The following is a 27,680-nucleotide window of genomic DNA, read 5'->3' as shown; positions in this document are numbered from 1 at the left end:
TCACCACAAAGCGGGAGTAGATTGGTGTCAGTGAGCGGCGGCGGCAGGTAGCGAGAGCGGCGGACCTGTGGGAGACTTGGCGGCGGCGAGGTACTTAAAGCGGCAGCGGGGCCAGGAGAGGCCTCAGAGCAGCGGCGGCAGGTAGCGAGAGCGGCGGACCTGTGGGAGACTCGGCGGCGGCGGCGAGGTACTTAAAGCGGCAGCGTGGCCAGGAGAGGCATACCAAACTCCAGTCTGCGAGCTCAGAGGGTAGCAGAGAGGTAAAAAGTATTCGGGGTGTGACGTCACCAGGGAGCAGGTAAGTGATTGGTTGGTGAGTATTTCTCTCTTTTCATTACAAGCTTGAATTCTGTGGTGTTAAATTTCTAGGGTCTCTGTGTTGTAGTGGGGACAGTTGGTAAATAAAGCGCCCTAGAGTATACCTGTAACTGGGGTATTGAATAAATTTTTTAATTAATTAAAGGAGTAAGTCATGGCAGGAGAGCTCAGCCCCGTGTTCTGCTCCTCTTGCTCCATGTGGGAAGTCAGGGATGCTGCCAGTGTCCCTGGTGACCATGTGTGCGGGAAATGCATCCAGCTGCAGCTACTTGTAGACCGCATTGCGGCGCTCGAGCTGCGGGTGGATGAGTTTTGGAGCATGCGCGATGCTGAGAGGGTCGTGGATAGCACGTTTAGCGAGTTGTTCACGCCGCAGGGTAGGGCTGCACAGGCAGAAAGAACTTGGGTGACCATCAGGCAGAGCAACAGAGGCAGGCAGGAAGTGCAGGAGCCCCCTGCGGACATCCCCCTTTCAAACAGGTATACCAAGTTGGATACTGTTGAGGGGGATGACTCACCAGGGGAAGGCAGCAGCAGCCAGCTTCCTGGCACCAGGGACGCTTCTGCTGCTCAGAAAGGGAGGAAAAAGAGTGGGAGAGCAATAGTGGTAGGGGATTCTATCGTAAGGGGAACAGATAGGCGTTTCTGTGGCCGCAAACGTGACTCCAGGATGGTTTGTTGCCTCCCTGGGACCAGGGTCATGGATGTCACTGAGTGGCTACAGGGCATTCTTAAGGGGGAGGGGGAGCAGGCAGAGGTCGTGGTCCACATTGGGACCAACGACATAGGTAGGAAGGGGGATGAGGTCCTGCATCAAGAATTTAGGGAGCTAGGTAACAGATTAAAAAACAGGACCTCAAAGGTTGTAATCTCTGGATTACTCCCAGTGCCACGTACTAGTGAGTATAGGAATAGGAGGATAGAACAGATGAATGCGTGGCTAAAGAGTTGGTGCAGGAGGGAGGGTTTTAGTTTCCTGGATCACTGGGCCTGCTTCTGGGAAAGGTGGGACTTGTACAAGTCGGACGGGTTGCACCTGAACCAGAGCGGGACAAATATCCTTGCGGGGAGGTTTGCCAGCACTGTTGGGGGGGGTTTAAACTAACTTGGCAGGGGGATGGGATACAGAGGGCAGCTGAAATAGGGGGTGATGTGCTGCCAATTATAGAGAAAAAAACAAGTCAGTTTGGTAGACAGGGCAAATATACAAGGGCAAGGCTGGATGGCATCTATTTTAATGCAAGGAGTCTTGCAAATAAGGTGGATGAACTGAAGGTGTTGATAAACACATGGGAGTATGATATTGTTGCTATCACGGAGACATGGTTGAGGGAGGGGCAAGACTGGCAGCTCAATATTCCGGGGTACAGAATCTTCAGGCGAGACAGAGGGGGAGGTATAAGAGGAGGGGGTGTCGCAATATTAATTAAGGAGTCAATTACTGCAGTAAGGAGGGATGACATATTAGCAGGCTCCTCTAATGAGGCCATATGGGTGGAGCTTAAAAACAAAAAGGGGGCAAGCACTTTGCTGGGAGTGTACTATAGGCCTCCAAACAGTCAGGGGGAGATAGAGGAACAGATATGTAGGCAAATCTCAGAGAAATGTGCAAATAATAGGGTAATAATAATGGGGGATTTCAACTTCCCCAATATTAACTGGGATAGTCAGAGTGTGAAAGGCACAGAGGGTGTAGAATTCTTAAAGTGCATCCAGGAGAGCTTTTTGAGCCAGCATGTAGAAGGTCCTACAAGAGAGGGGGCGGTACTGGACCTAATTCTAGGGAATGTGGCCGGCCAAGTGGAAGAAGTGCTAGTAGGTGAGCACTTTGGTGACAGTGACCATAATATGGTGAGATTTAAGGTGGTCATGGAAAAGGACAGGGATGGGCCGGAAATAAAGGTTCTAAATTGGGGGAAGGCCGATTTTAATAGGATAAGGCAGGATCTGGCCAAAATGGACTGGGATCAGCTACTTGTAGGAAAATCCGCATCGGAGCAATGGGAGGCTTTCAGAAGGGAGATTGAGATCATACAATGGCAACATGTTCCCGTAAAGGTCAAGGGTGGTTCCAAAAACCACAGGGAACCTTGGATGTCAGGGGATATACGAGAATGGATTAGAAAAAAAAGGAGGGCTTTTGGCAGATACAAAAGGCTAAAGATGGAGGAAGCCCTAGAGGAGTACAAAAAGTGCAGGGGGATACTTAAAAAAGAAATTAGGAGATCAAGGAGGGGCCATGAAATAACACTGGCGAGCAAAATAAAGGAAAATCCTAAGATGTTTTATAAGTATATTAAGGGTAAGAGGATAACTAGGGAAAAAATAGGGCCCATTAGGGACAAAAGTGGCAATCTGTGTGGAGCCGGAAGATGTAGGAGGGGTTCTAAATGAATTTTTTGCATCTGTTTTCACTATGGAGAGGGACGATGTAGACATAGAAATAGGGCGGGGGGACTGTGATATGCTCGAACATATTAACATCGAGAGGGAGGAGGTATTGGCGGTTTTAGCAGGCCTAAAAATGGATAAATCCCCAGGCCCGGACGAAATGTATCCCAGGCTGCTGTGTGAGGCAAAGGAAGAGATTGCGGGGGCTCTAACACATATATTCAGAACCTCTCTGGCCACAGGGGATGTGCCAGAGGACTGGAGAACTGCTAATGTAGTACCATTATTCAAGAAGGGGAGTAGGGAAAAACCGGGGAACTACAGGCCAGTGAGCCTAACATCAGTGGTAGGAAAATTATTGGAAAAAATTCTGAGGGACAAAATTAGTCTCCACTTGGAGAGGCAAGGATTAATCAGGGATAGTCAGCATGGCTTTGTCAAGGGAAGATCATGTCTGACTAATTTGATTGAATTTTTTGAGGGGGTGACTAGGTGTGTGGATGAGGGTAACGCAGTGGATGCGGTATACATGGATTTCAGTAAGGCCTTCGATAAAGCCCCGCACAGGAGACTGGTCAAGAAGGTAAGAGCCCATGGAATCCAGGGTGCCTTGGCACATTGGATACAAAACTGGCTTAGTGGCAGAAGGCAGAGGGTGATGGTCGAAGGTTGTTTTTGTGACTGGAAGCCTGTGGCCAGTGGGGTACCACAGGGATCGGTGCTGGGTCCCTTGCTGTTTGTGGTCTACATTAATGACTTGGATATGAATGTAAAAGGTATGATCAGTAAGTTCGCGGATGATACAAAAATTGGTAGGGTGGTAAATAGCGAGGAGGGTAGTCTCAGTCTGCAGGACGATATAGATGGGTTGGTCAGATGGGCGGAACAGTGGCAAATGGAATTTAACCTGGAAAAGTGCGAGGTGATGCACTTTGGGGGGACTAACAAGGCAAGGGAATACACAATGAATGGTAAGACCCTAGGCAAGACGGAGGGTCAGAGGGATCTGGGTGTGCAAGTACACAGATCCCTGAAGGTGGCGGAACAGGTGGATAAGGTGGTAAAAAAGGCATATGGGATACTTGCCTTCATTAGCCGAGGCATAGAATATAAGAGCAAGGAGGTTATGATGGAGCTGTATAAAACACTGGTTAGGCCACAGCTGGAATACTGTGTGCAGTTCTGGTCGCCACACTACAGGAAGGATGTGATAGCTTTGGAGAGGGTGCAGAGGAGATTCACCAGGATGTTACCAGGGCTGGAGCTCTTCAGCTATGAAGAGAGACTGGGCAGATTGGGTTTGTTTTCCTTGGAGCAGAGGAGGCTGAGGGGGGACATGATTGAGGTGTACAAAATTATGAGGGGCATAGATAGGATGGATACTAAGGAGCTTTTTCCCTTAGTAGAAGGGTCAATAACTAGGGGGCATAGATTCAAGGTAAAGGGCGGGAGGTTTAGAGGGGATTTGAGAAAGAACTTTTTCACCCAGAGGGTGGTTGGAGTCTGGAACTCACTGCCTGAAAGGGTTGTGGAGGCTGGAACCCTCACAACATTCAAGAAACATTTGGATGAGCACTTGAAATGCCATAGCATACAAGGCTACGGACCAAATGCTGGAATATGGGATTAGATTAGACAGGGCTTGATGGCCGGCGCGGACACGATGGGCCGAAGGGCCTCTATCCGTGCTGTATAACTCTATGACTCTATGACCATCTAGTCTCATTTTGAATACCTCTTAATGTCTCTTCTCTTTTGTTCTCTCCCAGCCCGGCCTCTTAATCTATTTCATTCCCTATGCCTCTTTAGTCTTGATAAAGGGTTTTGACCTGAAACGTTGACTCTAATTTCTCTCCACGGATGTTGCCTGGCCTGCTGAGTTTTTCCAGCATTTCCTGTTGTTAGTTCGGATTTCCAGCATCTGCAGTATTTTGCTATCGTAGTAGAACATTATGTTATGTTGTATCATCTATTTGGTTACTTATATATATGTTATATGTATATATTTATATATGGACGCAAAGGAAAAACTGGATTCACATGTAATCCAAAGATTACACATGCCAGCATTAGTTGCTTTATTATACACGTGGGAACAATTGTAATCAAAAAGGAAGTCTGTTGCTCAAACTGTTGGCAGACATTGTTATATTGGCGTTTAAGAAAAGTTTTACAAAATCACATCAATTAACGCATTTAATATATGTGAGCAATCTGTTCCAACTCAATTGCCAATTTTGTTCCATTGTACATGATAATGAACTCTGAAGCAATTTATTTTAAGTCAATTTGCTTTAATGCTCGAACTAAACTTTTTTTGTAAAACTCCATTTACAATAGAAAATGCTGGTTGTCCAAGGTAGGCAACAAAGCTAGGTTTTTGATTCTGTGTACTATGCTCGGTGCTTTATCCTAGAATTGCTTGGCAATAATTGTACTTTAGGCGTCGTGCAGTTAAAGGTCAGTGATACATGTTAAAATATTTATTGAGTGACATTCTAAACTGACATTTACAGTGATGTGAATACTGCATTGTTTAATAGGTCAAACATCATATCAAACATTGCTCAAATCCACTTCAAACATTTGGACTCCTCACTATGTAATCTACATTACGGCCTAGAAATTCGATCACCCCTGAAAACTGGCGCCAAGTGGGCAGGGCTCGTCTGTTTGCCTGGTCGCAGCCGGCACGTGAAATTGATGTTCCGACCTCTTGTGTTGATGCAGCCAGTGCTACCATTGGCAGGACACCTGTTTGGGGGGGTGGGGGCGGGATATCGGACTTCACTGATGCCACATAAAGGCAGCCAACACCTCTTAAAGGGGAGGTGCACTCTGGCTGTAGACAGGAAGGAACACTTCTGTAGAAAGAACTGGCTGCAAGAAGGACTGATAGGGCACCCAGATTTTGTAATATTACATTGAAGGCACTAGTACAGGCAGTGGAAACCAGAAGGGAGATACTCTTTTCCCATAGAGGGCCTGATGGTGAGGTCGCAAAGTAACTCTCCTGCAGAGGACTCAGATGCTGACTTCGAGGCTGAGTTGTGGCTGCAACAGGTGACATAACTCGGTGACGGCCTTCTTTGTGAGACGGAGGTGCCTGAGATATTGTTCCTCCAAGAAAATAAGGTGGAGGAAATGTTCCCTGAAGACCCACAGTGGGTATGGTCTACTGCGCAGTGCCCTCCTCCTACAAGCTGCTCCTGCTCTCCCTTGTCTTCCTTGCTGTTCCCCACTCCTCCTCCTCCTCCAGTCCAAAAGGCAGCCACGTTAGACCACCCATGACTACAGTTAAACTGTTTAGAAGGCAGCCAAAAACAGCCCAGCACCAGCAAGAATTTATCAGCAGTCAGAAATCAGGTCCCCAAGTCTAAAAGTGGGCCAAACAATGTCCAGAAGTTCCTCAGCAGCCTCAAATGACAAACCAGGAACTAATCTGGATGTAGGGGATGAACCCTTTAACTAGCACTGCTGAAGGTTCCTTTCTGCCTGTTAGGGGCTTGAGTTGCTAAGCGAGTTTATCATATAGTGAGGCTGGTGCTGGGGCAACCCAATATCACAAAAGGTTCATACTACAAGCATAGCATTCTTATTTAAATATTTTAATCAGCGATTTTAAATACATCTGGTGTGCACCCTGGTTGCCTATGGAGCAGCCTGATTCCATATAGGCACGTGCGTCCCACCTGCCATCTTGGATGCTGAGGCCCCCATTTTGTGCCTGAAAAATGGGCACCATCGAATTTATAGGCCGATGCATTAAAACTGCTGTAGGAATTCTTGTGGACAAGATAGAATTTTAAAAGTATCAATACTTCTTTACATTAGCCAGTCTAATATCCTGGGTCAGGTAATTTAATTGCTTCTCTGTTTTACATCTATATATTCTTATTGACATCAATTGGATATTTTGTTATTAGGTTTTAATAATATAGTTAAGATTTTTGTTCAACTGAAAGAGATTTTCAAACATTGGGCCATAATTTGCTGTAGGAGGGAATCTCCTTGCCTAAACTTGCCCTTGCACATTTTGTTTTTTAATATTTTACGTGGCAAGTTGCTGAAAGTGCGAGCTGATAAAGTCACATCAAGGGAAACAGGGCACCTGGGACCTGAGTGAAGAGAGCAGGCAACTGTATATCTACTTAACCAATCGGATTGAAAGACTGTGAAATTAACAGAGAAGGAAATGTAAATTAGAATGGGTAAATTCAATGTCAATACCATTTTCACATAAATGACAGGGAGCGCTATTAGCCTCACCATTATTTTGATAGTAAGTTATGGTCCAATGTTGGAACCAACATTTATTCATCAAAAAAATTGAAAACTAAAGTGTTTTGTGGGCTATGTTAATCCTTTTCTCCTCACACCCCTGCCCCCACAACCCGCCCACCACCACCCCCACCTCCCAACATCCCCCGCTACCATCACATCATTCCATGGCACGCTCACAAGTTTCCCATCTTACGGGAAACATACAACATACATTAACTGCTTGCAGTGTTTCACTAATGTTGGTCTATAGCTTGGTCATTAAGAGGTGTGTGAGACCAGCCCTCTGTTAGGAGGGAGACTAGCTCGGCAATTTTCCCTCTTTCGCTGTAAAAAAGTAATTTGTATTACATGTAAATCCAGTTTTCCATTAGAATCTATTCCCAAATAGATGATCCAACATAAAATAATGTCCCTGTTCAGTCGCATTTACTTAATTGGATCCTGTTAATTCAACACATTGTTTAATAAATAAAATTATTGTTTCTATTCACAACCTCCCCCTACAATCACCTGGGAGTTCAATTTGCTCTTAGCCTACTGATTGCACATTAATGAGAGTTATTTTTTTTCTCCTGTGTTTTTATTAAACTTCATTCATTGTGCATTCTTGGAGCTAAGACTGAAGCAACATTGAACAACCAGAAAAAAATGAAATAATGGTGCTGAATCAGCCCATTAAACAGTATTCAAAAGATGTACATCTGCTCAGGAAGAGTTTTTTTTCTGAATATAGCAATTCCTCTTAAGAGCAAGCAAGATATTCCAGGCAGGAAACACAGCGGGCATATATCTACAAATATGGAAGGGCTGAAGAAAGAGCTAGAAGGAGCTTTGACAAAGAACTTTAATACTTCTTCAGGAACTAGGGAGATACCGGAAGACAGGGAAATAATTTAAATTGTAACTACTGTGTTCAAAAATTCTATAAGTATAACTTGTGAACCATAGATCAGTCTGGTTAATTTGTCATATGCAAAATAGTAAAGAGCATTATAAGGGATGTAATTCAGGATAATTTATTTAATTAAACACATCACCATGGATTTTGAAATAGTACGTCAGGTAATATGACCATTAAGAGCCTGTGGTAAAAAAAATTACCTCACACCTGTTGGTCAAAGACAAGGGCCGAGGCTCCTCCATCACTACATTCTGGTTCCCCATACCTTCCTGACTCACAGTCACACTCTCCTGTCCCTGACCCTTGATGAACTTTAAAGTACAACTTGCCTAAAGGGTGTGACTGCCTCCTGGAACAAAGTGTCCAGGTAACTCTCCCCTCCTAATGCCCCGTAAGGTCTGCACCTCGTACTCCAGCTCAAAAACTCTGAGCTGAAGTTCCTCGAGCTGCAGTCACTTACCACAGATGTGGTTGCGCGGGACCTCGCTGGTCTCCACAAACTCCCACATGCAGCAGTTACGGCACACCACCTGCCCTGTCATGTCTATCTAATGTTCTTTATTTAATTGATTAGTCAATTAAAAAAAAAGTAATCAATTATTTTAGTTTTATTACTTAATTGGTTTATCTAGTTTTAGTTACTAATTAACTAAAGTAAAATTATACCAGTTTATACAGGAAACTTTGGTTTATCCGGAGTTTGTATGTCCGGAATACTCGATCTAACGGCAAAAATCAGGAGCCGTTTTCTGTACGTTTTTTTAGGTCTCGTTCTTTTTTTTTCCCAGTCAGCCACTGCAAGGTCTGTAGCTATAGCAACAGCTTCAGCTAGAGACGCTTGCAACTGCAGCCGACTCTTTAGAAGCTGTTGCTAAGCAACAGTGTTTGTTGTCAGATACGGAGATGAAAACCTCCGTATGCTTCAACATTAACTTTGTATGTCCGGCAGTTTTGATAGATCGGCATCACGCCGGTCCCGTCGGTGCCGGACATCACAAAGTTTCCTGTAGTTTCTTAGCTAACTTAGAGACTAAAAAAACCTGCAATACTCACCAACCAATCACCTACCTGCTGGCCTGTGATGTTATGCCTTGATTTTTCTGTTTGAAGGCTCTTTATAGCACCATTGATCCCGCTCCTCTTGCTGTTCATCTCACCACTGCTTTCGCCCTCTTTATAGTGCCACTGATCCCACTCCTCTCGCTGCTTATGAGTTATGGCTGTATAGGGTGGTCATAGAATCTGAAGGAGGCCATTTGGACCATTATGCCTGTGCTGGGTCCTTGAAAGAGCTATCCAATTAGTCCCACTCCCCTGTTCTTTCCCCATAGCCCTGCAAATTTTTCCTTTTCAAGTATACATCCAATTGCCTTTTGAAAGTTACTATTGAATCTGCTTCCACCACCCTTTCAAGCAGTGCATTCCAGATCATAACAACTTGCTATGTAAAACAAATTCTCATCTCCACTCAGGTTCTTTTGCCCATTACTTTAAATCTGTGTCCTCTGGTTATCGACCCTTCTGCCAGGGGAAACAGAGTGGGCTAGAAATTCATTATAGCCAAGGAATGTGCGGTATCAGTAGAAAAGTTGGAGAATTAGTGCCAGGCGTTAATGCTTTAGACTGCACACAAAATTCATGTTCACTGCTCAAAAAAATGATTGGATTCCTAATTCAAGTCTTAAAGCCCAAGCTCATTGGTGTTAAAGTCAAAGGGTGGACCAATATCGGGTGCAGCCTAATCGCAAGTCATTATTGCCACAGGCTTTTTTCAGTACTTAAAAGGGAGGTTCATTGATGCTGCAGAACCTCATTCTCAGCATTGATGACTGAGCAGGAGCGGACTCATGGCAGATCCACTCCCCAGGGAGAGAGCCTGCAGATTCTGCGATCAAACATTGGAGGCATTGGTTTTCGCTATGGAGAGACGGAGGGCAGTGCTCTACCTGACAAGTGGCAGGAGGCCCTCGCCGCAAGTCTTCCGCACCATGTGGAGGAAGGTAACGCAGCATGTCTCGGACAGCAGTGTGGTCCCCAGGACCCACACACAGCGCAGGAAGAAATTTAACAACCTCACTCGGGTGGTCACGGTGAATGAATGCTTCGACAAATGCTACATATCACCATCTGAACCACAGTTTTCACACACTGCCCAAAACACCACACCCCCAGCACTCACCCACCAACAATCTCTACCTACCAACACTCACACCCACATCTCACACCTTACACACAATGACAGCTATTCAACTATGGCAGGCACATTTCCCAAACACATTGCTCCACACTCATTCACACACTTTCCTTTCTCTTGCAGGCCAAGGTCGCTCACAACAGGAGGGAGCAGGAGCACACAGGCGGAGGACAATCTGACAGCCAACCACTTTCTGAGCTGGAGGATAGAGTGCTGCAAATCATTGGGTACCAGGTGGTGGGCACCGCGGCCACTGGCGACGTTGATCCCCTTGGGGACAACAACGGTATGTTCATCTCTACTTCTTCTCACATCCCACTTCCTCCTCACCCCACAAGCCTTTCCCACTTTCCAGCTAATCATGCTGTATGCATGCCTTTCACCCTTCCTGCCCCCCCACCCCTCATCTTAACCCGACTCTTGTGCCTTTATGCTTTCAGATAATGAGCAAGCAGCTGAGCAGGCTGCCCCTGAGGGTACCGTAGAGAGTGAGGCAGAAGCAGAAGGAGGAAGAATGCACTGCATCATTGCATGTCTCACCCGCAGGCACCAACTCAAATACTGGCACTATGTGTTTTTTAGGGGCTAGTATAATAGTGGGATCTGCACAGGGTGATGCATCGGGGACGAGTGGGCTTGACTGCCATTGAGAGAGCTGTGGTCACCCTGATCTGAGGCTGGAGGTCTGGTTGCAGGGGGTGGCAGAGTTCTGTGACCACCTCCTTGTTGAAGTGGAGCCTTCTAATACACTGCTCCTTGCTTAATTGGAGGTAGAAGTGCTCTCGGAATACCCTCAGAGGGTAAGGCCTCCTGTTGAGAGCCCTGATGGCCATCCTCCTCCCTCTGGGCTCATGTTCCAGTCTTTCTCGCTGCCTCCGCTCCCTCTGCCATAGATCCTGGAGTGTGAGGTTGACTGCCAGTACATTGCCCATTAATGTAACCGGGTGTCGCAGTTTCATTTTTTTAAAGAAAGACTTGCATTTATATAGCACCTATCATGACCACCGGACATCTCAAAGTGCTTTACAGCCAATGAAGTACTCTTGAAGTGTAGTCACTGTTGTAATGTGGGAAATGCGACAGCCAATTTGCGCACAGCAAGCTCCCACAAACCACAATGTGATATTGACCGGATAATCTGTTTTTGTTATGCTGTTTGAGGGATAAATATTGGCCAGGATATCGGGGATAACTCCCCTGTTCTTCAAAATAGTGCCATGGGATCTTTTACATCCACGTGAGAGAGCAGACAGGGCTTCTGTTTAATGTCTCATCCAAAAGACAACACCTCCGACAGTGCAGCACTGGAGTGTCAGCCTAGCTTTATGTACTCAAGTCCCTGGAGTGGGACTTGAACCCACAACCTTCTGACTCAGAGGTGAGTGTGCTACCAATTCTTTTTATATATGATACTTTATTGAACATTAAGAACATTTACAACATCGTGATCATTACATGGTATGATACAAATCAATTCCACCGCTCTGCACAGCCATTCCGCCACCACATTTTAACATCAAAACCTGAAGTTTAATTTGTCACCTGTAACATATATTAATCAATTGTACTTTAAAAATTGGTTGTAAAATACTGTCCTTAAATTCCTTTCTGAATAAAACGTCCACAGAGCCTTATAATGATCTTTTAGCTTATATTTAAAATACTCTTTTAGCTTGATTCTTCTCCCCTTAAAAAACAGAGCATTCCTTCTTTGCACAATCACTAATCTAGCCAAACTGAACATTAAATTAATTGCCGCTCCGCTAGACTCGGGCAGACTCTCCTGCAATCCCCATCTCAAAATTGAGTCCCACGGGATTCCCATTCTCGCTCTTCGGTCCCCACCCAGCAAAAAAGCTTCACACAACTGTCGAACATAGTACTTAAAGTCATTTAACTACGGACATAACACCAGTAAATGGGACAGAGTCTCATCCCGTGTCCCACACATTGGGCAAGTTGCCGCCTCCACTCGTCCAATCTTGCACAAGACCGTTGTTGTATCCGTGTGTTAATAGAGACACTGAAGACAGGAGTTGGTTTCACAGGTGTTTACTGAACAAAGTCTGGAGGGTAACTAACTGATACAACACAATATACAGGCTTATATAGCCCGAGTGGCCATTACCGGTATTACACAGGGGGCTCTTAAAGGCACATACACTACAATTCCTCCCCTTTTAGCCAACCAGTACATAATATTTTAAGTAATTATTAATTACATGTTACAAGAAAAAGAATCTACACATTGCTGCAGTTAATTAATTATAAGTCAGTCTCTCTGGAGGCTTCCTGACTCGGTCTGGATAACGCCTCGGTGGTGTAGTAGGTTCTTTTGGCAAGGCTGATTCGGCTTGAATGCCAGTGTCGGGTTCATCGGGTTCCAGTATCACCGGATCGGAGGTAGATATGGGTATCTCTACTTCATCATTAGGCGTATAGAGTTGTGGTGTAGGTTGTCCCTTTTCAGATGACTCTATGATTTGGTCAGCATGGCGCCTTATTATGCTTTCTCCGATGTCCACGGTATACATTAGCAGTCCTAGTCGTGTGCAGATAGTTCCAGGCTGCCATTTCTCGGTACGGTAGTCCCGGGCCAAAACTTGTTGACCTATCTGGAAGGTTCTAGTTGGCCTTTCATTCATGCCTTGAAATTGCCGGTTCTCCACATCCCTTCTGATGTTTGGCTTGATCAAATCCAGCCGGCATCTTAGGCTTCTATTGAAGAACATCATGGCGGGAGTTTGGTTTGTAACCATATGTGTTGCATTCCTGTATGCAAACAAGAAGTTATCCACCTTGTGCTGAAGTTTTATGCCTTCATTACCCATGGCCTTTATGGCCTTCTTGAAGGTCTGGACAAACCTTTCAGCCAATCCATTGGTGGCGGGATGGTATGGGGCGGACGTGTAGTGCTTAACCCCATTGTTTTTTAAGAACTTCCTAAATTCTTCAGACACAAATTGCGGTCCATTATCAGCACAGATTTGTTCAGGCAGCCCATTCCTGGCAAATATGGTCCTTAATACTGTGATGGTTTTTTCCGTGGTGGTGGAGGACATCTTTATTACCTCCGGCCACTTGGAGTGTGCATCAACCGCGATTAAGAACATTGAGTCCATAAATGGACCAGCAAAGTCGATGTGTACCCTTTGCCATGGAGATGAGGGCCACTCCCATGGATGTAGAGGGGCTTGTGGTGGAGCGTTTTGGACCTTCTGGCATCCTAGGCAGCTCTTGGTCATTTCTTCGATGTCTCCATCGATACCTGGCCACCATACAAACGCCCTAGCTAGGTTCTTCATTTTCACTCCACCCAGATGCCCCTCGTGAAGCTCCTTTAGAACTTTATCCTGGAGTTTGGGTGGAATCACCACTCTGGATCCACACATCAAGGTTCCTTGGCACACTGACAGCTGTTCTCTTCTTTGCGAGAATGCTGGCAACAGTGGTTCGCCATGTGCTGGCCATCCCTTCACTGTTAAGTCGTAGACTCATGAGAGAGTCAGGTCATTTCTAGTTTCCCTTTCAATGGCAGAATTTGTTACTGGTAGACATTCGACTATGGTAGAGTGGAAAATCTCCACTGGGTCTACGGTCGGTGCTTCTTCTACCGTTGGCAACGGTAGGCGCGATAAACCGTCAGCATACCCATGCTGTTTTGATCCTTTGTATTCTATGTTATACTGGTGTGCCCCTAGAAAAAGGGACCACCTCTGTAGCCTTTGCGCGGTCATAATGGGAACACCCTTTTTAGGGTTGAATATGGAGATGAGGGGTTGATGGTCAGTCAACAAGGTAAATTTTTGTCCGTGTAGGTAATGGTTGAATTTCTTCACTCCCCATACCAGGCTGAGTGCTTCTCTGTCGATTTGGGCATAGTTACGCTCAGCTGAGTTTAATGAGCGTGACGCAAAAGCTATCGGCCGTTCCGAGCCATCAGGGAATTTATGCGATAATACTGCTCCTACGCCGTAAGGGGATGCATCGCACGCCAGTCTGATTGGCAGTGATGGGTTGTAATGAGCCAAAACTTCTTTGGACGTGATTAAGTCTTTGCATTTATGGAAGGCACGTTTACAGTCTTCGCTCCATTTCCAAATTACTCCTGTTTGTAGCAGTTCATTAAGAGGGTGCAGAAGAGTTGATAAGTTCGGTAAAAATTTATGATAGTAATTTATTAATCCCAGGAACGACCTTAATTGTGAAACATTTTCAGGTGCTGGGGCTTTTATGACCGCTTCAATTTTTTCAGGTGACTTATGCAACCCTTCCTTATTAATTATGTGGCCACAATATGATATTTGATTCTGGAAAAATTCGCACTTGGGGCGATTTGCTCGTAGGCCCCGTTCTCTCAGCCTAGTGAGCACCTGCTCCAAATTGGCATGGTGCTCGTTGTCGTTTTCTCCTGTTACAAGGATGTCGCCTAGGTAGCATTGAGTCCCCGGAATCCCTTGGAGGACTTGCTCCATAGTTCTTTGCCAGATAGCTGGAGCGATGCTACTCCGAAAACCAGTCGATTGTACTGGTACAGACCTTTGTGTATATTTATCGTGAGATACTTTTTAGAGGCCTCTTCAACCTCCACCTGTAGATATGCCTGTGCCAAGTCAATTTTGGTGAGGCAAAAATATCTTCTATCCTCGGAAGAGGATACTGTACCGTGTGAAGGACCGGGTTTACAGTCACCTTGAAGCCTCCACAGATGCGAATTTTTCTCTGTTCTTCAGATTTATCATTATTCAACGCTTTCTTCATGACTGGGACGATGGGTGTTGCCCACTCGCTCCAATCTATTTTGGATAATACGCATGCCTTTTCCAAATTCTCCAGCTCTGCCTCGACTGCTGGACGAATTGCGTATGGCACCGGTCTTGCCTTAAAAAACTTGGGAATTGCCGCATCTTCCACTTTTATTGAGGCGGTGATGCCTTTCAAGGTTCCTAGTTTCTCTTGAAACACTTCTTTGGCGTTGGCCAAGATGTCTTTTAATCGTTCAGGTATGACGTCATCATTGTTTTTTTCCTTACTGGTCACCGTCAGTGTCTGAATGGAGTGCCAGTCTAAACGTATTTTCCTGATGCATTCACGTCCCAACAGCGGTGGACCACCATCTTGTAGAACGTATAAATACAACTTTTGTATTTCCTTGCCGTTGTATACAACAGGCACCCTTATTTTTCCTTTGGGGTATACTTTCTGCCCCGTATATGTTTTCAAGATAATGGATGTGTCTTTTAAAGGTATATGCGGAAATAGCTGCTCGTAATCCCGTCGATTTATGACGGTCAGAGCTAATCCTGTATCTAGCTCCATTTTAACTGGGGACCCTGCTATTGTGAGGGTAACCCAAATGGTCTGGTAATCTTCTTTGGCAATTACATTATGTAATTTGAGACAGCTTAGTCTCTTGTTTTCGGAGTCGCTATCACTCTTCTGGTTTTCGGAGCTACTGTCCGTCATCACTTGTACCTTTCTGTACTTTTCTTTATTGATTTTTTTTTTTCCGTCCGTGGAATTTTTTTATCCAGATCGGCATACCCGTGCAATGTGTCCAATCTTTCCGCATTGCCTGCATGCTTTGTCCTTGAACCAGCAGTCCCTCTGGTCATGGGTGGATCTGCCGCAGCGATAACATCTCTCGAAACCCTGTGTCATTTCATGGGTGCCGAAGTCCTGTGTCTTTTGTTGTATCTCTGCAGCTCCTCTTGCGGCTGCTTCGTATGATACAGCCATACTGAAAGCCTTGTCCAGTGTTAAATCTTTTTCAGAAAGCAGCCTTTTCTGTGTTCCTTCACTTAGGAGACCGCAGATGAATTTGTCTTGAAGATAATCTGCTAGTCCTGCCCCGAATTGGCAGTGCTTTGATAGCTTTCTTAATTTGGTGAGGTAATCAGCGTTACTTTCATTCTTGTTTTGATTCCTCTTGAAGAATTTGAATCGTTCCGCTATCAGCAGCGGTGTTGGCTTTAAGTGCTCCTGTAGGGTATCAACAATTTTTTTTAAATTCTTGTCCTTTGGTTTGGCTGGAGTGATTAAGTTTCGTAACAGCCCGTATGTCTTTGCGCCCATTAGATTTAGAAGTACTGACGCTTTTTTTTCATTTTCTATTCCATTTGCGGTGCAATATACCTCCACTCATTCCACATCTGTGGTCCAATCCTCTATCTCGTTATCAAAAGCATCAATATTGCCAGACTTAGGCATCCCAGAAAAAAAAATGGCGCTTCCCGCGCTTTTCTTTCTTTTCTGCAGAAAGATATGGCGCTTCCCGCGCTTCCCCGCCGCTGCTGCCGATGACAACGCTGTTTCCCGCGGGTTTCCCTTTTTTATTTATTTATTTACAGGTGGAGACTCGTTCCCGCCAGATTATCTCCGCTAGGTCTGAACGCCGACCTGCTTGCCGCGCCGGCCGTCTCCCGAGTGCTCCCTCCCCGTCTGTTACTGCTTGCCTCTGCCTTCGCTGCTTGGCCTAGCTGCAGAGCCAGCCGCTGGAGCCCCAGCCCGACGCCCAGGAAGGATTATTGCAGTATCTGCCACCAGCTTGGCTAGCTGGTGAAACCACAGCTTTTTCTTTTTCTTGATTTTCTTCGACTTTGGACGCCAGAGGAATCGATGTCCTTGAGGTGCTGCCGAATTGCAGGTAAGTCCATTTCCAATTCGTCGCCACTGTTGTATCCGTGTGTTAATAGAGACACTGAAGACAGGAGTTGGTTTCACAGGTGTTTACTGAACAAAGTCTGGAGGGGAACTAACTGATCCAACACAATATACAGGCTTATATAGCCCGAGTGGCCATTACCGGTATTACAGTACACAGGGGGCTCTTAAAGGCACATACACTACAACCGTCATGGTAAAAATCCGGTTATGAGCCAATTTGAAATCCAGTTCAATCCATTCTGGGCATTTAAAATTCGCCCACACTCCCTTCCAAATCCTGTTGAAGTCCAGCTGTGGGTATATACTCTGCCAAAACTCCTGACCAGCAGGTGTCTTGAATCTCCATTCTCTAGATACCTCATAGAGATCTCGAGTATTGCAGTTGTCAAATTGGACCAACTCTTCCCCCTTTCTCCAGTACAAAGCTTGGAAAAGCAGGACACATTTTACTTCCTTTGGAGATTTCCGCATTTATTTCTTCCATCTAATCCTGTGGCATTGCCCTCACAATTTTCTCATATATGATTCCTATTGCTTTTCCTTCTACCTCCTGATCCTCCTCCCACACCATGTCCCTCACGATCGCTTCCAGCAGCCAACCTGGAATTACCTCGTATAATACATCTTTCACAGATATAATCCCAGCTTTTATAAAAGCTTGATTAAATAAAACCTCTCCTTCGATGTTGACCCACCTGTTCAAAAATAAGGGCTGTTCTAAAAATTCCTCAGCCCCCTTGGGCATAAACTGCACACTCTTTAAAAATTGGGCCCAAGTCTCTACAATCCCCTTATAAAACCTAGGGAGAAGTTTAATCGATTTCAAAAACATATTGGGGCAGAAATTCCTCCCCAAACACGTGAGTACCGAAGGGGTACTCGCGCGTCTGGCCGGAGGAAATGCTGGTTTTCAGCATGCACAGCGCATGCGCTGAAAACCGGCATTTCGTCTCCTCTAACCCAAGAGGTGAAGAGGCTAGCGCGTGCACTGTAGGGGGCAGTGCGTGCGTCTTGGATTTCCTCTGTTTTGGGGGATTTACGCATGTGTAAAAGCCTCCGGTCTTTACGCTTGTAAAAAGCACACGTAAGTATTTACTTTTACATAAGAACATAAGAAATAGGAGCAGGAGTAGGCCAATCGGCCCCTCGAGCCTGCTCCGCCATTCAATAAGATCATGGCTGATCTGATCCTAACTGCCAATCCACTATCACAGAACCATCTCCTGCATCTAACAGAATTAGACACACGAAATAGGAGCAGGATCAGGCTACACGGCCACTGGGCCCGCTCCGCTACCCACAGGGCCATGACCGATCCGAACCTAGACTCATGTCCAAATTCCTGCCTGTAACCCTTAATTCCCTTTACTTCTAGGAAACTGTCTGTTTCTGTTTTAAATTTATGTAATGATGTAGCTTCTACAGTTTTTTGGGGCAGCATATTCCATGGACCTACCACCCTCTGAGTGAAGTAGTTCCTCCTCATCTCAGTTTTGAAAGAGCAGCCCCTTATTCTAAGACTATGCCCCCTAGTTCTAGTTTCACCCATCATCGGGAACATCTTCCTGCATCCACCCGATCCAACCCCTTCACAATCTTATATGTTTCAATAAGATCTCCTCTCATTCTTCTGAACTCCAATGAGTAGAGTCCCAATCTACTCAACCTCTCCTCATATGTCCATCCCCTCATCCCCGGGATTAACCGAGTGAACCTTCTTTGTACTGACTCGAGAGCAAGTATGTCCTTTCTTAAGTATGGACACCAAAACTGTACGCAGTATTCCAGGTGCGGTCTCACCAATACCTTGTACAACTGAAGCAATACCTCCCTATTTTTATATTCTATCCCCCTAGCAATGAAAGCCAACATTCCATTGGCCTTCTTAATCACTTGCTGCACCTGCATACTAACCTTTTGAGTTTCGTGCACCAGGACCCCCAGATCCCTTTGTACTTCAGTACTTTCCAGTTTCTTGCCATTAAGATAATAACTTGCTCTACGATTTTTCTTGCCAAAGTGCATAACCTCACACTTTCCAGTATTGTATTCCATCTGCCAAATCTCTGCCCACTCACTTAGCCTATGTCCCCTTGAAGGTTTTTTATGTCCTCCTCACTCACTACTTTCCCCCCCATCTTAGTATCATCTGCAAACTTTGATATGTTACACTTGGTCCCCTCCTCCAAATCGTTAATATAGATTGTAAAGAGTTGGGGACCCAGCACTGACCCCTGCAGAACACCACTAGTTACTGATTGCCAGTCTGAGAATGAACCATTTATCCCAACTCTCTGCCTTCTGTTAGATAGCCAATCCTCTATCCATGCCAGAATATTACCCCCAATCCCGTGATTTTTTATCTTAAGCAATAATCTTTTGTGTGGCACCTTGTCAAATGCCTTTTGGAAGTCTAAATACACTACGTCCACTGGTTCCCCTTTATCCACCCTATATGTTACTTCCTCAAAGAACTCCAGCAAATTTGTCAAACATGACTTCCCCTTCATAAAACCATGCTGACTTTGTCCTATTAAATTATGATTATCCAAATGTCTCCTTAATAATGGACTCCAAAATTTTACCTACCACAGATGTTAGGCTAACAGGTCTGTAGTTTCCAGCCTTCTGTCTACTGCCCTTTTTAAATAAGGGTGTTACATTAGCAGTTTTCCAGTCTGCCGGGACCATTGCCGAGTCCAGGGAGTTTTGGAAAATTATTACCAATGCATCCACAATCCCTACCGCCACTTCCCTCAAGACCCTAGGATGTAAGCCATCCGGTCCAGGTGATTTATCCGCCTTGAGTCCCATTATTTTACCGAGTACCACTTCCTTAGTGATTTTGATCGTGTTTAGCTCCTCCCCCCCTTTAGCCCCCTGTTTGTCCAGTGTTGGGATATTCTTAGTGTCTTCTACTGTAAAGACTGATGTAAAATATTCATTCAGTATTTTTGCCATCTCCATATTTCCCACCATTAATTTCCCGGTCTCATCCTCTAAGGGACCAACATTTACTTTAGCCACCCTTTTTCTTTTTATATGACTATAAAAACTCTTACTATCTGTTTTTATATTTTTTGCTAATTTACTTTCATAATCTATCTTCCCTTTCTTAATCAATCTTTTTGCTTTTTTTTGCTGTCTTTTAAAGTTTTCCCAATCCTCTATCCTCCCACTAGATTTGGCTACCTTATATGCCCTTGTTTTTAGTCGAATACTATCCTTAATTTCTTTACTTAGCCACGGATGGCTGTCTTTTCTTTTACACCCTTTTCTTCTCAGTGGAATATATACTTTTTGGAAGTTGTAAAATAACTCCTTAAATGTACACCACTGATCATGTATCGTCTTACCCTTTAATCTATTTTCCCAATCCACTCTACTCAATTCCGCTCTCATACCTTCATAGTCTCCTTTATTCAAGCTTAGCACGCTTGTTTGAGATCCAACCTTCTCACCCTCTAATTGAATATGGAATTCAACCATGTTATGGTCACTCATTCCAAGGGGATCCTTTACTAGGACATTTTTAATTAATCCTGTCTCGTTACACAGGACCAGATCTAAGGTTGCTTGCCCCCTGGTCGGTTCAGTTACATACTGCTCAAGAAACCCATCCCTAATACACTCAATGAACTCATCCTCAAGGCAGCCCTGCCCAATTTGATTTGTCCAATTAATATGATAGTTAAAATCCCCCATAATTATAGATGTTCCCTTATTACAAGCTTCAACTATTTCCTGATTGATACTCCGTCCAGGTAAGTGGTGTTTTAGTGTAATTTAGAATTTTTTCCCCACAGGTTTATTATTTTAAAGAATCTACAATAAGGTAAGTTTAGTTTTAGACCCTTTTTTATTAAAAATTTATTTTTTTCAAAAAAAAAATTATTGTTTAAATTATTTTTTTAAACTTATTTATACTTAATTTAATGATTGGGATGTTTTTTAAATTTTTATTTAAAGTTTAAATAGTGTTTTGGGCCCCCGTAGTTTTCATGAGTTTGACAGTTCTTACTCTCAAACTCATGAATGAACCTTCCCCTCCCCTGATTGGTTGTACAGTGCTCACCTGATCCCAGCCGGCACATCGCACTAACTACGCCGCTGGATCAGGTAAGCACTGCGCGCTGACATCTGAACCGGGCCTGTCACAGGAAATGCAAGCAGGCCCGGGCTTCAGATGTCAGCGCGCAGGGTGAGTGCAGATCGGGGGCTTGCACCCGCGGGAAGCCCCCGACCTGAATTTTTGGCCCATTATTGTATTCCATATACAATATCCCCTGCCCTCCTATCCCACTTTGTTTTAAAAAATGCTCAAAACAACTCTTCCAAAAACTTGTATTTGACTTCTGAAGAAATCTCTTCACCCATTTGATTCTAAAGGATTTCTTCTTCAAATCAATATCTGGAAAATTGAGTCCTCCCTGATTTCTCCGTCCAATGATGGTATTGTATGCCACCAAGGCTGGTTTCCCTTCCCATAAAAACCTCACACAAGCTTCTCGGATGGACTTTTCCGCCCACTCGGGAATATCCTCCACTGTAAACAAGTGCCATAGCTTAGATAGCAGGAGAGCAGACACCACTGTCGCTCTTCCTTGCACTTTCAACCACCACCTTTCCCATCTTCCCAAAATCTTTTTAATTTTCATAACCTTCGGTTCCCAATTTAATCGATCCACTTCATCCCTGTCTTTCTTGCACCCCATATGCACCCCCAGAACTTCCAAAACCTCCACCACCTTAAAGGGACATTCCCCCAACCATTCCCCCCTACCCTTCCCTGCAACCAGGCATTGGGACTTACTATAATTCACTCTGGCTCCTGAAGCTCTACAATATTCCTCCACTACATCCATAGCTTTCCTCACTGACTCTCCATTTCTCAATGTTAAGGTTGTGTCATCTGCATATTGGTGTATCACCGACACCAGCCCAGAACTGGGGACCACAATCCCAACTACACCTTGTTTCTTTCGCATCATGTAACCTAATGGTTCTGCTACCAATGTGTACAACAATGGGGACAGGGGACAACCCTGTCTCACTGATCTCTGTATCGGAAAATACTTGGATAAAATACCATTACATTTAACGCAGCTAAATATGTTTGAATAAAAAATCCTTATCCGCTGAATGAAATTTTCCTTGAAACCAAATGCTTCCAAAACCTTCAATAAAAACTCATGAGAGACCCTATCAAAAGGCTTTCTCTTGATCTATCTTTAATACATAAGCCTCCCTCCCACTCTCTTCCATGAGCTCTATCGCATCTCGGATTGAGACCACAGAATCTGCGATGTCCCGGCCTATGACTCCATAGGACTGAGAGGGCCAAACTATCTCCGGTAACACCTCCTTCAAACGATTTGCCATAACCCTCGCCAAGATCTTATAATCCACATTTAATAATGTGATGGTATGGCAGAACCACTGAATGACTCTGGCTAACTGTATATAATTCTCTTTAACGATGTTCTAACACCAGCCTAAACCTGTACCATTGTGTTAGGCATTACTGTGTTTTGTATATAGAGTTTGCATGTACGGGCCGTGGCCCTTTAAGAGCGCGGGAAAATGCGGGTAAACGCAATGACATCACGTCGCAAACCACAGGGCTGCCCAGGCAGTCCTCTTGGCATCTCCGTTGAGTAAAGACCTGTTTAATTGTTCTCTTGCGTCGATCTCTGTTATTCGTAAGAATTTGTTAATTCCTACATTGGTGACCCCGTTTTTGTGAATGTTTTCACAAAAGAAGAGCACAGCATGGAAGCAAACGCCATTTCACTAAAGCTACCGCAGTTCTGGGAGCAGCAAGTGCCCTCGTGGTTTATTCAGGTCGAGGCCCAGTTCGCCCTGAGGAACATTGATGCGGATCAGACCAAATACCTTTTATGTGGTCTCCACACTCGACAGCTCTACCGCCTCTCTGATCGTCAGCCTCCTCGAAAACCCCCCAACAGAGCGCAAGTATGAAACCCTCAAAGCGCGGTTACTGCATGTTTTCGGGCTCACAAAATCGGAGCGCGCCCGTCGATTACTCGCTATGCCCAGGCTCGGGGACTCCAAGCCTTCAGAGTTGATGAGCCAAATGCTCACACTCCTGGGCTTAGAATGGGAATGTTTCCTATTCCGCGAGATTTTCCTCAGCCAACTGCCTGAACAGGTACAAGCTGCCCTGGCCAGTTCTGAAATTGAAGACTGCGCAACACTCGCTGCGGAGGCTGACACAATTTTCGCTGTAACTCGGCAGTACTGCGCCGCCACGAGGCACCCATCCCCCACAGACGCCGCCCCAGCTCGTCAGCCTGCTGGGCTGTGTTTCTACCATGCGCAGTTCAGCGCGAATGCGAAGCGTTGCCGCCCTCCCTGCAGTTTTCCCCAACAAAACAAACGACAATGGACACTGCGACCATCGAGGAACGGGTCTAACGGGCACCCCGCGGCCGCGATGGCGATCGGCAATGTGGGAAAATTGCTGTTCATCACTGATACTCTCTCCGGTCGTCGTTTTCTGTGCGACACCGGAGCGCAGTGCAGCATTTTACCCGCGTCCACCCTCGATGTGCAGATGGGGAATCATGGCCCCGCCCTTGAAGTGGCCAATGGCGGAACAATTCAGACCTTCGGCAGACGGCAAGTGGAGGTGTGCCTCGGGGGGGGGGGGGGCAATGTTTTCACTGGGAGTTTGTTATGGCCAAAGTTTCCCAGCCCCTCCTCGGCACGGATTTCCTGTGCGCCAACAGCCTCCTGGTCGACGTTAGGAACCTGTGGTGTATGTGCCTTTAAGAGCAATTGTGGTGTATGTGCCTTTAAGAGCCCCAGGTGTGCGTAATGCCGGTAATTGCCACTTGGGCTATATAAGCCTGTGTATTGTGTATATCCTTTAGAACCCCCCCCCCCCCAGACTTGCTTAGTAAATACCTATGAACCAACTCCTGTCTTCAGTGTCTTTATCTACACACGGACACTACAGTGGCGACGAAGTGGAAACGGACTTACCTGCAATTTGGCAGCACCTCAAGGACATCGATTCCTCCAGCGTCCAGAAGACTCAAGGAAGTAATAGAAACTGTGGTTTCACCAGCTGGCCAAGCTGGTGGCAGGTACTGCGCTAATCCTTCCTGGGCGTCAGGCTGGGGCTCCAGCGGCGGGCTCTACAGCTGAGACAGGCAGCGAAATCGGAGGCAAGCAATAACGGACTGGGAGGGTGCACTCGGGAGACAGCCGGCGCGGCAAGCAGGTCAGCGTTTAGACCTCCGTCGGGAACGAGTCTCCAACAGTGAATAAACGGAAACCACAGTAAAACAGCGTTGTTATCGGTAGCAGCGGCGGGAAAGCGCAGGAAGCGCCATATCGTTGCTACAGAGAAAAAAAAAGCGCGGGAAGCGTCATATCTTTTTTGAAATGCCTAAGTTTGGCAATATTGATGCTTTTGATAACGAAACAGAGCCTAACTTTGGCAATATTGATGTTTTTGATAACAAGATAGAGGATTGGACCACATATGTAGAAAGAGTGGAGGTGTTTTGCACCGCAAATGGAATAGAAGATGAAAAAAAAGCTTCAGTGCTTCTGGATCTAATGGGCGCAGAAACATACAAGCTGTTACGCAACTTAATCACTCCAGCCGAACCGATGGACAAGAATTTTGAGCAGATTGTTGATACCCTACACTGCCAATTCGAGGCAGGACTGGCAGATTCTCTGCAAGACAAATTCATCTGCGATCCCCTAAGTGTAGAAACACAAAAAAAGGTATCTTCTGGAAAAGATTTAACACTGGACAAGGCTTTCAGTGCAATAGGAGCGGCAAAGATACAGCAAAGGCCACAGGACTTCGGCACCCATGAAATGACACGGGGTTTCAAGAGATGTTATCGCTGCGGCAGATCCAACCATGACCAGAGGGATTGCTGGTTCAAAGAAAAAGCATGCAGGCGATGCGGGAAGATGGGACACATTCCATGTGTATGCCGATCTGAAAATAAAAAATCCACTAACGGGAAGAGAATCAATAAGGAAAAGCACAGAAAGGTACAAATGATGACGGACAGTAGCTCCAAAGACCAGAAGAGCGATAGCGACTCCGGGAACAAGAGACTAAGCTCTCTCAAATTACATAATGTAATTGCCAATGAAGATTACCAGACCATTTGGGCTACCCTCATAATAGCAGGGTCCCCAGTTAAAATGGAGCTAGATACAGGATCAGCTCTAACCATAATAAATCGACGAGATTGCGAGAGGCTATTTTCGCATATACCTCTAAAAGACACATCCATTATCTTAAAAACATATACGGGGCAGAAAGTATACCCCAAAGGAAAAATAAAGGTGCCTGTGGTATACAACGGCAAAGAAATACAAAAGTTGTATTTATACATTCTACAAGATGGTGGTCCACTGTTGTTGGGGCGTGAATGGATAAGGAAGATACGTTTAGACTGGCACTCCATTCAGGCACTGACGGTGACCAGTAAGGAAAAAAACAATGATGACATCATACCTGAATGATTAAAAGGCATCTTGGCCAACGCCAAAGAAGTGTTTCAAGAGAAACTAGGAACCTTGAAAGGCATCACCGCCTCAATAAAAGTGGAAGATGCAGCAATTCCAAAATTTTTTAAGGCAAGACCGGTGCCATACGCAATACGTCCGGCAGTCGAGGCAGAGCTGGAGAATTTGGAAAAGGCAGGCGTATTATCCAAAATAGATTGGAGTGAATGGGCAACACCCATCGTTCCAGTCATGAAAAAAACATTGAAAAATAACTCTGAGGAACAGAGAAAAATTCGCATCTGTGGGGACTTTAAGGTGACTGTAAACCCGGTCCTTCACACGGTACAGTATCCTCTTCCGAGGATAGAAGATATTTTCGCCTCACTATCCGGAGGAAAACGTTTCACAAAAATTGACTTGGCACAGGCATATCTACAGATGGAGGTTGAGGAGACCTCTAAAAAGTATCTCACAATAAACACACACAAAGGCCTGTACCAGTACAATCGACTGGTTTTTGGAGTAGCATCAGCTCCAGCTATCTGGCAAAGAGCTATGGAGCAAGTCCTGCAAGGGATTCCGGGGACTCAGTGCTACCTAGACGACATCCTTATAACAGGAGAAAACGACAACGAGCACCTTGCCAATTTGGAGCAGGTGCTCACTAGGCTGAAAGAACGGGGCCTACGAGCAAATCGCCCCAAGTGCGAATTTTTCCAGAATCAGATATCATATTGTGGCCACATAATTAATAAGGAAGGGTTGCATAAGTCACCTGAAAAAATTGAAGCAGTTATAAAAGCCCCAGCACCTGAAAATGTTTCACAATTGAGGTCATTCCTGGGATTAATAAATTACTATCATAAATTTTTACCGAACTTATCAACTATTCTACACCCTCTTAATGATCTTCTACGCACAGGAGTGATTTGGAAATGGAACGAAGACTGTAAACGTGCCTTCCATAAATGTAAAGACTTAATCACATCCGAGAAAGTTTTGGCTCATTACAACCCATCACTACCAATCAGACTGGCGTGCGATGCATCCCCTTACGGTATAGGAGCGGTATTGTCCCATAGATTCCCTGATGGCTCGGAACGGCCGATAGCTTTTGCGTCACGCTCATTGAACTCAGCTGAGCGTAACTATTCCCAGATAGACAGGGAAGCACTCAGCCTGGTATGGGGAGTGAAGAAATTCAACCATTACCTACACGGACAAAAATTACCTTGCTGACTGACCATCAACCCCTCATCTCCATATTCAACCCTAAGAAAGGTGTCCCCATTATGACGGCACAAAGACTACAGAGGTGGTCCCTTTTTCTAGGGGCACACCAATACAACATTGAATACAAAGGGTCAAAACAGCATGGGAATGCTGATGGTTTATCACGCCTGCCGTTGCCAACGATAGAAGAGGCACCTACAGTAGACCCAGTATAGATATTCCACTCTACCATAGTGGAATGTCTACCGGTGACAAATTCTGCCATTTGAAAGGGAGACAAGAAATGACCCTACTCTCTCACGGGTCTACGATTTAACAATGAAGGGATGGCCAGCACATGGCGAACCACTGTTGCCAGCATTCTCGCAAAGAAGAGAACAGCTGTCAGTGTGCCGAGGAACCTTGATGTGTGGATCCAGAGTGGTGATTCCACCCAAACTCCAGGATAAAGTGCAAAAGGAGCTTCACGAAGGGCATCTGGGTGGAGTGAAAATGAAGAACCTAGCTAGGGCGTTTGTATGGTGGCCAGGTATCGATGGAGACATCGAAGAAATGACCAAGAGCTGCCTAGGATGCCAGAAGGTCCAAAATGCTCCGCCACAGGCCCCTCTACATCCATGGGAGTGGCCCTCATCTCCCTGGCAAAGGGTGCACATCGACTTTGCTGGTCCATTTATGGACTCAATGTTCTTAATCGCAGTTGATGCACACTCCAAGTGGCCGGAGGTAATAAAGATGTCCTCCACCACCACGGAAAAAACCATCACAGTATTAAGGATCATATTTGCCAGGAATGGGCTGCCGGAACAGATATGTTCTGCCCTCTGCCCTCACCCCTGCCCCTCCCTCCCGGAACCACGATAGGGTTCCCCTTGTCCTCACCTTTCACCACACCAGCCTCCACATTCAACGGATCATCCTCCGGCATTTCCGCTACCTCCAAAGTGATCCCACCACCAAACGTATCTTCCCCTCCCCTCCCCTTTCAGCATTCCGCAGGGACCGCTCTCTCCGAGACACCCTAGTCCACTCCTCTATCACCCCAAACAGCCCTTCCCCTTCGCCTGGCACCTTCCCGTGCAAGCGGAGGAGATGTAACACCTGCCCCTATACCTCCCCCCTCCCCACTGTCCAGGGCCCCAAACACCCCTTCCAGGTGAAACAGCGATTTACTTGTACTTCTCG

Source organism: Somniosus microcephalus, chromosome 2, assembly GCF_052327205.1.
Source record: "Somniosus microcephalus isolate GS21.2 chromosome 2, FLI_Smic_1.0, whole genome shotgun sequence".
NCBI lineage: Eukaryota > Metazoa > Chordata > Chondrichthyes > Squaliformes > Somniosidae > Somniosus > Somniosus microcephalus.
Note: the sequence above shows the minus strand (reverse complement) of the source record.